This window comes from Lampris incognitus, chromosome 2 (assembly GCF_029633865.1).
Source record: "Lampris incognitus isolate fLamInc1 chromosome 2, fLamInc1.hap2, whole genome shotgun sequence".
Taxonomy (NCBI): Eukaryota; Metazoa; Chordata; class Actinopteri; order Lampriformes; family Lampridae; genus Lampris; species Lampris incognitus.
Genome location: NC_079212.1, coordinates 97,229,568 through 97,244,125, shown reverse-complemented (window position 1 = coordinate 97,244,125; position 14,558 = coordinate 97,229,568).

Below are 14,558 nucleotides of genomic sequence, written 5' to 3'. Positions count from 1 at the left end.
ATGCAGCCTTGATTTAGTAAATGCGTCCCCTAATTCAAATCAAGCCACAATCACACTGTCGTTCAAGTAATTCTCAATTCACATAAACAGCAGGCGGCAAACCGGAAGTCATTATTGTGGGTGAGAACAGGACGGTAAAATCAGATAACACCGACAAATTATGCCGGCAACGGCAGACGGCACTGCTGTCCAAAATTAAGATATTTTGATTTTTTTTCTTTTTTTTTTCTTCTTTTTTTTTTGCCGTCCTCTGCGACGGAATTTACATTTGGCTGTTACGCAGCAAATCCCAAAACAGAAAAGATGGCGGATTCATTTTGTAGTTTTATGAATTGACAGAATTACTGTATATAATTAAATAAATAAAAAACGCTTGTACAATCTCGTTTATTTTTCTTCTGCAAACAATACATCAACATAGCAACTCACGTAGTTTTTCTTTTCTTTTTTTTTCTTTTTTACCGTCCTGCGGTTCCATTACGCAGTTTGTGGGGGGGGGTTGGGTTTGTCCAGTTCTGTTTTGCCAACTGCCCTTTACCGTCCCCGGGATTCCACGGGAATTCTGCGTCACGTGGATCATGTGACCGCCTGGCAGGTTAGCTCTGTTATTCCCACTTGTTTCTTCTTCTGGGTGCTGCAAGCAACGCCGATGTAGACTGAACCAAAGTGCATTTAAATGGGCAAGCACAGTTAGTTTGCCATATCTGCCATCCTTTATGTGTGCACATCCATGTTGGTGTAATTCCGGGGATATTTTATTTTTGGTGACACCCACCGTTTAGTCTCGAAAAGCATAAACCATTTCTATGGTTTATTGGACCACAATTCAGTGCAGCGCGAACAAACTGTTGGACTATCTGCTGCAGTTAAATAGTCTTAGATCTGAACAATTAACTAGCCCCCCAGAGCTCCCTAGCCCTGTCTCCCGAATGCATAGGCAACTGGAGGGGTGGCAATGGCCAATAGGAAAATGTTGGCATTTCCCATCCCTAGATGCTGCTTATATCCTTTCACAGTAACCAAGCTTCAAATCATTTTTCTTCTGAAAATCCTGCTAGTAAAATATGCATATGTGACCTCACTGTGTAGTAGAATGATAAGATAAACTTGGGAAAGTCCACGCTTCCCTTCTCAAATGTCACAGTTTAGAGCTTCAGTTGAAAGTTGACTGGGTGCTTTTCCACGGCGAGGCTAAACGGCTCTGAGCGCAGAAGGAAACCATTCCAAAGGCTTTGCTATTAGCTAACGGTTATTTCTGGTGGGCATTTCTGTATTTTCGGCACCGCTTGATAACCTTGACGAACGCAGCCGGGTCATTTCAGTGGGCTGGGTTACATGACGTCGGCATTCAGTGATTGGTTTTGCGTTTACGTCACATCCAGTGACGTCACATCTGATATGGTCGAAGACGTGCCCCTGGGAAAGACGCGTCACTCTATCGTTGTGAACCAGCAACAACGTATGCAGAGTGGTGGATCTTTCTCTTGGGAACTGCGTTCGATACAGTGTCGGTATCCTACGGCACCATTGCTACACCCTGCGCTGACCTACAGTACGTACTGGAATCACACAATAACCATCCGCATGACTGTTTGGCGGCACGGTGTGGCACTCAGTAGTCTCATTACGGCCTCAGCGCAATAGCAGAAAAAAAAGCTAACGTTCATAACACTGTTGCTACAGCTAGGCCTGTGCATATTTTCATTAAAGTTTTTTTTTATTCGCTGTACTACAAACCTAGTTCCTTTATGCTGTGCTTTGAAATTATCTAACAACATTTAGTCCTGGGGGCAAAGGTGTGTGTGTGTGTGAACTTATTCGGGGGCCTGGGTGGGGGGGTAGTTTCCCAGAGCCTTTCTAACGGAGGACATATGATTTCCTGTATTTTTGATGCATTCGTTTGATACTTCAGTTTGGCTCTATATTAGTGGAAGAAACACAATGATTGTTCAACTGAATAACTTCCGAGGAAGTCATTTGCTTTAGATCACGTCTAAAGATTTGAAAAGCCGAAAGCGTGTGCCCTTATTCGGTGACTAATTCGGTGCTAATCTTCAACAGTAATAAGTAGACGTGTATCGCCGTTAACCTTTACGTGTTCATGCAATAATCTTTTTTCATGTGAAATCAATTTCTCAAACGTTACCGTGGCAGTCAGTGAGTGAATTTGGGTGGGACAGCTCCAGTCATAGTTCACCCTGCTGTAGTCTCACACATAGTAAGAAGAGCGGATCCCTCTGACTTATATGTTAAGTAGACACAACCAATGACTCATCATGACTCATGTTCCGCCACATCGATAGGGCCCCTGGGAAGGGGGGGGGTCACAATATTCAGGAGCCAATCAGGTTCCAGATTATATCAAGCCAAAGGAAAAAGAATTCAAGCCATAATTGACAAATGGATTCTAAATGCCAAAAGCTACTCATCTCCTTTCGCAGTGAGCAAATGCCCAAATAGCTCAAAATGTATCTAGTAAAATGTGCAAATGTAGCCTCATTGTGTGGTAGAGAGATAACAAGTCTTAATCAGATTAAATTTTCACAGTCCCCATTTCGCTGCTCAATGTTTGGCGCTTCAGTTGAAAGTTAAAGGTTTCACAACAGTGTAACTCACATCTCAGCCTTTGCAGATTTTTATCAAATGTTGCTGTTTTTTTGTTGTTTTTTTTTGTTTATTTCGCTACATGCGGTGGGGTCGATTTGATTACAACAATTAAAGATTTGATAATTCAGAGTAATAATAAGCCAATTTTCCAAGGTCTATTACGAGGTGGCAAAACTCGTATCCATGCCTGTAGGCGAGCTTGTGCAAAATGATTTGACTCTATAATCCCAGATAAATAAATGTGCCACAGGCCATTTATTTAAAAAACCACCCTGCAAGGGTTATTATGTACAAGACAAAAAGCTTTTATCTTTTGTCTGTCACAGTATGACATTTGTTGTTCTTCCATCCATTCTGACACAGAAAATAACAAAAAAAATCCCTCTTATCTATCTGATCAGAGTATTTTCTTCATTACATTTGTTTTGTGACGAGCTATAATTAGGGATTCACCGATACAGGTACTACTCGTATCAGATAATGCGCCCATTCCAGGCTAAAATGGGACACTGGTATCTGAGATTTCACCCAAGACTAAAATCTGATAATTTAAAGTCGTGACTAACATGTCATAAATCATTGCAAACTGGCTTGATTTACTCCGTTTTTTGGCACATAGGAGACTGTATTTCTTTAATGGTTGGGGGAAAAAAAAGATTCTTTCTCTGTTTTTGTCCATTTACTACAAGCTAGTTTCTAATTCAGAGCTCTTCAGCAACAGTAATAGACCAGATCATTTCCCGGTATCGTCCAATAGCCTCCTTAGAGATTCAGTCATGTAGTGTCCACAGAGCCGCTTGATGTGGAAGACATTAAGACAAGTCTTGATGACCACAGTTCATTGTTTAATGCACCTTTTTTTATGGTGGAAAACCACGAAAGTGCTCTTGTTTTCTGTCATGCTTCGCAAAAGGCATATGGCACACACAGAGAGACAATTGTTACAGTCATCCTGCTGAAATGGATGACCATCATTACATACATGTATTCCTAAGTGATGTCACAGATTTCACATTATAATGAATGGATCCTGTCAGGTGAAGAGCCGTTTACCTTTATTTCAACAAATGTGTTCCACAAAGATGTAAATATTATGTTTTCGGACATCTTGAATTAAAAAATGGCCGTGGATTAATTAACCTGTGGATTGTCGACTGAGAAAATTGTGCAAAAATGGTCAAGTACATGATGACGTGAGTGAAAACTATAATCTCAGCAGTGTCTCCTCAGGCGAAAACGCAGGGCATGGTGAAGCAAACGCCATGCAGTACTGCGCTTGATGTTGGGGTGTCTTATAACGTTTCCAGATCGTCCTCTGACAAACATGGTCATTTCAATGTTCACCCAGATGCGAGCTTTGTTGACCTTGGCTGGATTCCTTGCACCCCTTCAGCGTTGTCGTTCAGCAATGCAGAAGATTATCTTCATGTTTCCGTGTTGTGTATGCAGCCAGACAAAGTCACCCTTTATTCTTCTCACCAATTTCACAGTCTTTACTTTTCCAAGATCTTTTCCTCCAACATTGCCTCTCAGATTTCACACAAAGGAAATAATACACTCAAGCGGACTGCTTACATAGGTTTGAAAACGTTTTGCAGCAAATCCAATTGGCTTCCTCAGTTCTGATGTCAGGTGGAAGAAGCCTGCCTTTTATTTCTATGCAGGAGTGTCCACACGAGTGGTGTTGCAGTCATTTTAAATAAAAGCCCTCCCACTACCTCAAATCTATCCATTTAAATGAACTGTGTAATAAGGACCCGGGGTTGACCTTGTTGACCAAAAATACAGATTTGCAGCCATTTCAAGTGGAAAATATAGTTCAGGTCCCACTGTTGCAACCCGAGTATTAAATATGAGTTACACAGAGCATGAAATATTGAATATTATCACTAACGACACAGGGGGTCGGTAACTTTTGCACATGTTATAACTTCATACGTCAACTAGTAGAGCATGGTGGTGCCACTAATGCCAAAACTGCTGTAGCTGTGGGTCGGCGCTTAAGAGCAGACTGAGTACCTCTGCTACCTGAGCCAAACAGAACGCCCCAGACACATGTCTTCAATAATCATTTGCAGAAATGAAGAGCTGACAAATGTCTCTTATGTCCACGTTGTCAAGTTAAACCCTGATGGATAAGACAGACGCCTACAATGCTCAAGCGACGCCGACCCATTGTAGCGCGGATGGTGCACATAGTACTCTCCCTAGACAAAATATCGATTTTATTAACGTGAAGAAGTATCACAATTTATCAGATGTCATGGCAAAAGTTATATAAATCGATAAAGAAATACTCTCACACTAATTCCATATATGTGACTATATGGTATTCTTTGTCTGTCAGAATTAGGTCAAATAAGTGGGCGATCACTTTAAGACCCAGGGACAAAACGACTTTGTACTTATCAAGTATGCAGTTATTTTACTGAATCTCCCCCTTTCACTCACCCCATAGGCTTAGTTAAACAATTAATACAAATAAATAGAGATACGGGGATTACATCCTCATATTTAGAGCTATTTTTGTGACACGTTTCCTGCAGTTGGTGAATGGATTTGGAGCCAGTTCACTGCATGCTGTTATATAGAGAAACCTCACCAAGCAGAGCCGACGTGGCATATTCAAATGGATATTCTGTCAAATCCTTTTCATCACTCGCCTCAGAAACAGAATCATTTCCACAGCCCTTTTGGCACAAGTCGTACCTCCTAAATTGACGATATAGCTGACTTTGAATAAGCAGCATTGCGTAGCATTACATTAGGTAGATTTACTCTGGGCATGCCGTATCTCCTCTGTCCAGTGACGGTGTCAACGTGGCTTTCTTTTCATTTCTTTGGAAAGAAAATCCTAATGCCCACCTTTTTTCTTTTCTTTTCTGTCTCGTGGTGAGCAAACTGTTTCAGAAGGATGTCCGTGGATCCCTGGAGAGAAGGGCCCCAGGCGTGTCATTAGCTTAATGAAGCTAATGCATTCAAACAAAGACCTTGTCACCCGAACAGAACAAAGCAACAATCTAACGCAACCTAGACCCATCCTTGAGCTCTTTTTGCTCATCTGTGAAGGTTAAGTAACTAGCAGGCTAGAAACAAAGCTTAATGTCAACTTCTTAACTAACATGCAACTCCACACGTTCAGATGAACTTTATTGCCAATGCTGTTAGTTTGGAAAACATGTATTTTCCTAAACACTGTGTGTTGACAGTGACAGGTGACGGGAATCCCATCAATTTAAGACCTGTCTTGTCGGTGGAAACTCAAGGCTTGGTACGATGAGAGACTCTTGTGTGTGGATGTGGATGTGTTGTGATTCGGGACTGCAAGGTTGCAGGGAAAACATGGACTCTCAAGGAAACAGCCATTATGCAAGTGGAATGGATTTGGTCTGGAAAGGAGCGCAGACTGGATAGTAAGATGTGCTGATTTTCGACAAGGAAAAGGGAGAGGGAAAAACTTTTGAAATATGGGTGGGGGGGGGGGGACATATTTCCTCCCTTTGTAATGGTTCCTACCCCCATGCTTAGCCCACAGCAGCCTGCTCGAACACCCGGGCAGAGGATGGGCAGTAGTCTCAATCTAAACTTCGGATGGTATATTGAGTTGTGAATATCTGTACTACTTATAGCTACTGCAGACATTCTCATATTTCACTGTGTTTGCCAAACCACTGTCAGTGTTTGGATGAACCTGCCATGATGGGTGCCAAGGCTTATATATAAGTACTTCACATGCTTGCACTTCAAAAATGATCTTGTGTAATTTTGAATGACCCCTTTTTTTATGATAGGTTGAGTATGGATTGAAAACAGTTGCGGTGATTTGCTTGGGGAAAAGACAGTGGTTTGAATTTATGTGGAAATTGGTAGCTGAACATGGTATCCGGGTAATCACATTGAGTCATATTAAATCACAGGCTTGGCGTACGTAAACACTTGCTCGTCTTTTCCCACAGGTATTTCCAGTCCCTGATAATCGGGTCGTCTCCTGAATAAGCCTCTGCATTGGGCTTTGATGCCCACACATCGTGAAGCTGGTGGACAAAAACAGGTATGAGTAACAGAGGGACCAAAGAACCTTCTCCCCAACCAGGCACTGCCCAGTCACTTCTCGAGCCTCAGCGCCGGGGCAGGGGTCGGCCACGGAAGCAGCAGCAGGTGAGATCACTTCTCAAACTTTACACCTGGCTTTTATGTGATCGCACTTCATCCTTTGGGCTGAATATTCCTAAATCATGTACGGAGTCTATAGTGAAAATGCAAACCTATTCATAAAGATGAATTGTCTCATTAGCAAGCGTTGCCGACATATATACTCAACTTCCATCTGGTTCTTTTTCTTGGTTGTGATAAACAACTCATTCAAACAAGCTCACCAGCTCATGTAACCAAGTTTTTCTGGGTTATTTATAATGCCAGATCTGCTCTGTCTAGGAACCCACTGGACCCCCAGCTCCAAAACGACCCAGGGGACGTCCAAAAGGGAGCAAGAACAAGGGCCCTCGTGCTGCGCTGAAGGTTAAATTTACTGGATTGGGCAGATTAGCTGAGACACCTTGTGTTGATTACACATCACATAGCTGTAATAACAACATGAGTATTTTTTTTGGATATAGACAGTAAGTAAATTATAAATAAGAATGGGAAATGGGGCAAGTTTTTCTATTAATGAGTTAAGTAAAATGTGTTGCGCTTATTTTTTATGACTATTTAAATTGCCTTTGCAAAAGTCATGCAATCATCTGTATATAATTATGAACTGCTTTTGCGTGATCAAAGATGGATATACATATATATATATATAAACCTTCGTTATTAGAAACACTGAACGGTAGGAAAAGTGCTCAACAAATAAGGAGCAAAATACTTGAATCACTGGATTATATATATATATATATATGTATATATATGTATATATATGTATATGTATGTATATGTATATATATATACACACACACACACATACACACACACTATGAATCAGCTGATGATTGCTTATGGCATGAAACAAGTTTGTACTGTCTCATAAAGAATTTACTTGACTCACTGGATTATTTTGCCCCTTATTTGTTGAGCACTTTCCCTACCGTTGAGCGTTAACAAAGTTATATAGATATAGATATAAAAGCTGTTAATAGTAGTATATATATAAGTATATATATGTCCACAGGATGTTGCAATGAAACCTTCGATGTAGAAAAAAGAGCTCAACAATTATAGCTCAAAGTTGTTAAATGGCAGAACAAGCTTGTTTTCGTGCTCAATGCACTCATCAGCTGCCTTATATACTTATAAATAAGTATATAAATATATATATATATACTTATGTATACTAAGTGTATGTGTGTGTGTGTATGTGTATATATATATGTGTGCATGTGTATATATATATGTGTGTGTATATGTGTGTGTGTGTATATATATATATATATATACGTATATAAGCTGTTAATAGTAATTTTGCAAGAGCAGATTTCAAAGTGCAGGTGTCAGTCTTTAAAAACGCCTGCTGTATTCAGGGAAGCCATCATACAGCCCCTACTGGCAGCATTTCATTTAGCATTAAGATAGGGGAGTTGTAGCAACCACACTGGATGTAAATAAGCGGTATGAAGGCTTTGGTCTTTCTATACACGTTTGAAAGAAGTTCTTCCCAACTAACTTAACATTCTACAGGGATGGTGAACTCACTAAATCAAACACCCTATAAACATTAGCTAACTTTTTTTGTTATGAGTATAATCATTATTATTCATGGTTGAGCCTGCAAATTAGCCCAGTCCATTGTTGTGGCTCGCTTTTCAATTTTGGGAATTTTAGACATTTGCACAGCAGAATGACATGTAAACAAAATGTAATTGTTTTTAACGTTTGTTTGGTTTTTTTTTCAACTGCATCATGGTTCCCCCATATCTGCACCATTAAAGTTCACCCAGATATCAGCAAGTCGGGCTGTACTGAAATTTCAGCTCACGTTGGCTTTTAGCAGGGTGGGATGTTAGAAAACTGATCGCTAACCAAAAGTGTTGGGATTTTTCAAATATCAATACCTGCCAACCGTTAGTCTATGTTTGCAGTGCCAGCCATGCTAACAGCCATGCTAACAGTCACAAATAAGCGTTGATGAAACTCCTTCTGAAGGCTTTTGTCTTTTATTCTTCCTACTTTTTATGGAGGAAATGCATTGGTTTATGAGAATTTGTTTTTATTTCTTTTGGAATTGTAGTAAGCAGCCTATCGTATACTTAAGATGGCCCGTGTAGATCGTCTTTTCTGTTACACTTACTAACGTTGGGCAACATCATGGAAAGCTTTTGAGTTGAGTGTTCAAGAGAGGACGGGGCATTTTACTGTTTATGGTTTTGTAAGGAGTATTGACGTCTCCATTAGGGGTTCGCATTGTTCTTATTATGGGTCTTCTATGTAAATAAAAAGAAATTATAAAGAAAATGACTAACATTGCTGATTATGGCGGTTACGGTTAAGGGTTTAACCACGCTAAATCCCAGAGTACCTTTAGAAGTGAAACACTTGTAGCGTTACATGTTGTTACATGTTATGTTACATGACACAATGTTGCATCAGCACCATGAAGCAGGTTCGTGTTCGAATCCGGGATTTTGCTGTGGATGTTGTGCTAGTATCTTCTCTTATAGGTCTTACTGAGCTTTCTCTGCCGTATTCACTTGCCAGCAACAACAATTTTTTGACATTCGACACAACCTGCCTTCTTCCACCGTATTTTGCTGCTAGGGAAAGTCCTACTGATACCAGACATTCAAATGATCAAGTACATAAGTGTTCTTGATTTGAATTACCATGTCAGCTGTTGTCCTAAATGCACCAAAGACAGAAATTACTTAAAACAATTTAAATATTGTTTGCATGTGAATCTTCTTTAACTTTAACGTGAAAACTATAAAACGCTGGTGTGAAAACTCTCGGGTGTTGTGAATATTGGCTGTGGATCAGAATAATGCGCTCCTGCAAACCCAGATACGTCTCTAACCGTCATTCTCCCTCACCCCAGAAAGTAGAGCCAGTTGGGGAGAAACGACCGCGTGGGCGACCAAGGAAATGGGTATGTGGCAATCACTTAATAGTACCATGGAAATGAAATGTAAATGTGTGTCCAAGATCACAGTGTATGCCAAAGATGTCCACTGCAGTTCCCGAGGGAAGCGTTTACTTCTTGTTTAATTAATTTAATTGCACATCTCTTCACAGCCCCAGAGAGTTGTTGTTCAAGAGGCAACCGGAGAGCAGCAGGTGAGAGGAAAAATGAAAAAAATCCAACAACCTTATAACACTGTTATAACACTGTTATAGAATGTGAATTATAGAATAGAGGGACACTTCTACGAGAATCACATGCTGATATTCAACTGGAAATATAGTCTTAGAATAGATCAGCGTCTTCCTTTCAGTAAAACACCCTTATAACACTGTTATAACCCCTTTATAATGGCGGCGTTATAACGGCGGCATTATAGGGGTGTTTTACTGAAAGGAGGACACTGATCTATTCTAAGATTATATTTCCAGTTGAAAGTCAGTATGTGATTCTTGTAGAAGTATCCCTCTATTCTTTCACAGCTAAATCCAAAAAAATTAATTGCAATGACCTTATATGCTTCTTTTGTTGATGATATTAGTTGCATAAAGCCATATTAGAAAACTGGCAGCTGCGTACTTGAGTATGTAATTATTAGAGAAAAGGCAAAATGCCACAATGCAAAGGATTTATTTCTGTTCTGCTTTTGTAAATTACATAGATGTTTTGGGGGGGGGGGGTTTCCCACAAGTGTGTCATAGCAAAGCAAGAAAACGTATATCAGAGTCTGAGACTTCTTATAGAATATTTTGCAGTTGTTTCACTTAAAATGACTTCTTAGAAATACAACGACTGCCTGGAAATGCAGAAATGGTAGACCTGGATTCCTCTAGTACGCCATGCAATACCATTTCTTACTACCAGTATAAGTATTGTCATTGTCATGCATTGATATTTAGATTTGACTGAACACGAGCAAATGTTTGTGAGGTTCTGTCCCTTTAGTCCACTTGTTCATTTTACAAATCAGCACATTACGCAACGGTTTTCACCAAAAGAGGCCAGTTCACTTGATGCCCTCCTCCTGTCTTATCACATCCTTCCTACTGAACAGCGTTTCAAAGGGGCTGAGACGCTTCAAGAACTGAAACCGTTAGGCAGACTCCCTTTCTCAGACATACACACGCAAAAGGGAAGAATGAGTCAATGTAAAGAAGGGAAACCTGATCTAACTGATCTCTTCGGCTGTCTTCTTGGTTTCCTGACATAACCGTCCTCATCCTCGCATTCTAGGTCTTGAGAGCCGGACTCGTTTCCCTACCCGCGCACAATCACTCACTGAATTTTTTTACACTCATACTTATATTGCCTCATGTGCGACACTATGAATGTGTTCACATGCGGCAGACATGGCCGGCGACATGCACAGGCACAGAAAAAGCATACAAAGTGATAGTGTTCTTGCTCCTCCTGTTCCAGGGCCCTTCAGAAGAGGCTGAGGAGGGTCCCTCGCAGTCTGAGGCCTCCCCATCTCAAGTTCCAGCAGAGGAGGAAGGGGAGTAGATAAAGTGCCTCTCTACCTACCTCAAGGTTTGGCCTCAAACAAAGAGGGGTACAATCTGACCTGATCTGTTATGGGGAATCATGGGAATGGGGGTGGGGGGGGGATTTCAATGCAGACAATAGTTGGGCTGCTCTTTATATCAGTCATGGGATACTGTAACTTGGGTTTGTTGGTCCATCTCTGTTGTTTGGTGATTAATGGGCATATATCTGTTGTTTGGACATTGAAGAATTTGGAATTTGGTCTATGGATGGGGCTTCTCAGGGTGTCTGCTTTGCTGAACTCCTGAGAGTGTGTGTGCGTGTGTGCATATGGGCATGTGCGTTTGTGTGTGTTTGTGGATGAGGAGGGGGGTGGGGGTTGTGGGATGAATTGAGAAGGGTTGAGGAAAAAGGAAGCAGTTGCTCTCCCCAAACTGAACGGTATTTGAACCACAACAGTAAATTAAGAGTCACGGTTTCTCATATCAAATGGGAGCGAGGCTCTTAAACGAGACATTAATAGCAATTTACAATGCATGCTGGAGTCATTATCATTCACTTAAACATGAAAGGTTTAATTCCAAAATGTCATATCCATTTTTTTTTATCTATTTTTTTTGGGGGGGGGGGGGTAAATACTCGTCACTCAATTCAACAAAATTCATTTACATTCTGTCACTGTTCTATAAACAGGGATCGAAGATATCTAGATAATATCTTCATTACTATTCAATGACAAAATGTTGTTGTTCAGCCAGGGATAGGAGATGTCCAATTTTTTTGTGTTTTTTTTTAAAGGTTATATCATTTTGGAATGAAAATCTTCTTTATGTAGTCAACCACAGTGTTTACTAGTCATCTTACCAACACTCAGGATCTTACTACATTGCTCTTACCACATCGAAACCTCACATTGAACGCATATCGCATTGAGACCTCAGGTACAGAACTATTCAGGAACATGTCAGTCTACTCAATATGATTATAATGCTATGTTTGTTGTGCATCTTTGACCTGTATTTGATATTCACAGTATGCCTTGACAGAAAAACCTCATTTAGACCTCAGCTAGCCTCATTCTCTTAACCTCTCATTCTACCTCAGTAACGCAAAAGCACAGAAGATAACACAGGAAAGCAATTTTCCACTCCTTCGACAATGACGCACACAAACACAAACATGCAAACACGCCAACACAGGCAGGTAAAGAGTTGCAGTGTATGCAAAGCCTATATACTTCACACACAAACACTCACTATACTGAGAACACACCCGTACATACACTCTGCACACCAACCTCACACTCCTAATGCAAACACTTGACTCCCATCAAAGTCCAAGTAGAAAAGTCAGTGTCAGTGCTTTACAAACCTCAACCTTAAAACCTGAACGCAGACTTGGTTTATTAACTTAGGCAGCGACTTAGCCAACGGTTTACAACAACTTGATGAGTTATTTGTTTCGTAGATTGTAGTTTCATATGAAATTAATATTTTTAATACTGTCACTTGTTTTGAGATCTTACAATGATTTTTTTTCCTTTATACTACAACATCAATTTTTTTCAGATTCTTACACTGTAAATTGTATGCGCGTGACACTCTTTGTTTTGGGATTGACAATAAAATGATTGGTAGCACATAACTAAATAGCGGTGAAATACATGACAATACTGGAAAATAGAAGAAAATGACATGTAATGATTTATCTAAAAATTGCAAGTTCATGATTCAAATCATTGTACCTTCAACTCGTTGTTTTACCCTCTCTCTCTCTCTCTCTCTCTCTCTCTCTTTTTGGGTTCATTTTAAAAGCATACTTTGTCGAAATCTTGTTTAAAAAAAAAAATCAAAGCAGCTAATTTGGTTGATTATTGTACTCAGCCTTTTACTCTCCCTCTGTGCGTGGCCACGTGTTTGTTCATCCACCCCGACTTACATGTCACGTGCTACCTGTTATTTACTTACTTTACAACTCACGTCTGGTGCTTTGTCCCGAGATGATGTCTTTCTAACGGTTTTTAATTATGTAGTTCATCACTCTTTACTAGGGCGCTACCAGAACAGCATCATAATAACTTTTTACTGTAAAATGTATGTGTTTATTTCCCCTCAATGACGTTTTTTTTTTTTTTACTGTCATCTTGCTTACTGTCTTGGTCATACTTGCTCTCTGGACTACCTCTGGAACGAAACGAGCCTAAGTCTTCAGCACTATCTGAGAGGAGTGCTTAGGTGGTTTTAGCGATACCTCTCTTCTCATCTTATAAACCATGTGGATGATGCTCACAACTTCTAGATGGCTTGTCAGCTAACCAGCCCCATGTAGTCTTGAAATAACTGTCAAGAGAAATCAGCGTGTAGTCCTCTTATGTTAGTAGATTCATATATTACTCAGAGGAGCGAGGCCACGGCCTCCTCGTGTAACAGCGCTCGAGTTATTCTTTGTAGATTTACATTAGCTGTACCTGGATATCCACTTCCTATATAGTGACAATGTTCTGTGATCCTACTGAACGTGATATATTTTCATATATACTTGATCTATTTTCAATTGTTAGAAATTAAAATTTTCAAAAGTATAACTTGAGAAATTATCTTTTAAATGTTTTGCCTTCATAGTTATGTACCTCATGATACTGTTGTGTCTTCAACCTCTTCAACTTTGATACAACTCAAAAAAAAAAAACCCTGTGATATGCATTTTGTTATGTTTCTTTACCGCGTGATTTGTATTATTCTGCATCTTTATATCTTACCAATAAAACATCACAAAATCGCCTCTGTCCTGGATTTATGCAGCAAAACCCTGCGCTCCGCGAGGCTTTTGAAAACGGGTTCGAATGTGGCACCCAAACAAGCAGGATGAGAAGAAACACAACAATGACTTAATATGGCGCGAATAATTTGCTACCATGTTTTTTTTTTTTTTTTTTATCAAACATGAAGGTAGATACAATTGTTCACAAGAACTTGGCAAGCACTCGGACACTTCACTTTAACCAACACCAAAAAAATGATACAGGGCATTACACTGCGTTGGTTGGCCATATGAGTAAGTGCAAGACCATAAATTAAGTTTCCGATATTCAGTTCCACTTCTGGCTACTAAGCCCATCCTGTCTGATTTATATATATATATGTATATATATACACACACACACACACACATATATGTATATATGTGTGTGTGTGTGCCTGTGCGTGTGTATGTGTGCGTGTTTGTGGAAGTGAATGTGCGCTTATGAAACTAGTAGCGAACACCTACAACTGAAGGTGAGTCACCAGAAAGTTCTGCAGCCGTCCCCACCTCCCAAACCCCCACCCCTGAAAAGAAAAAAGAAAAACATCCA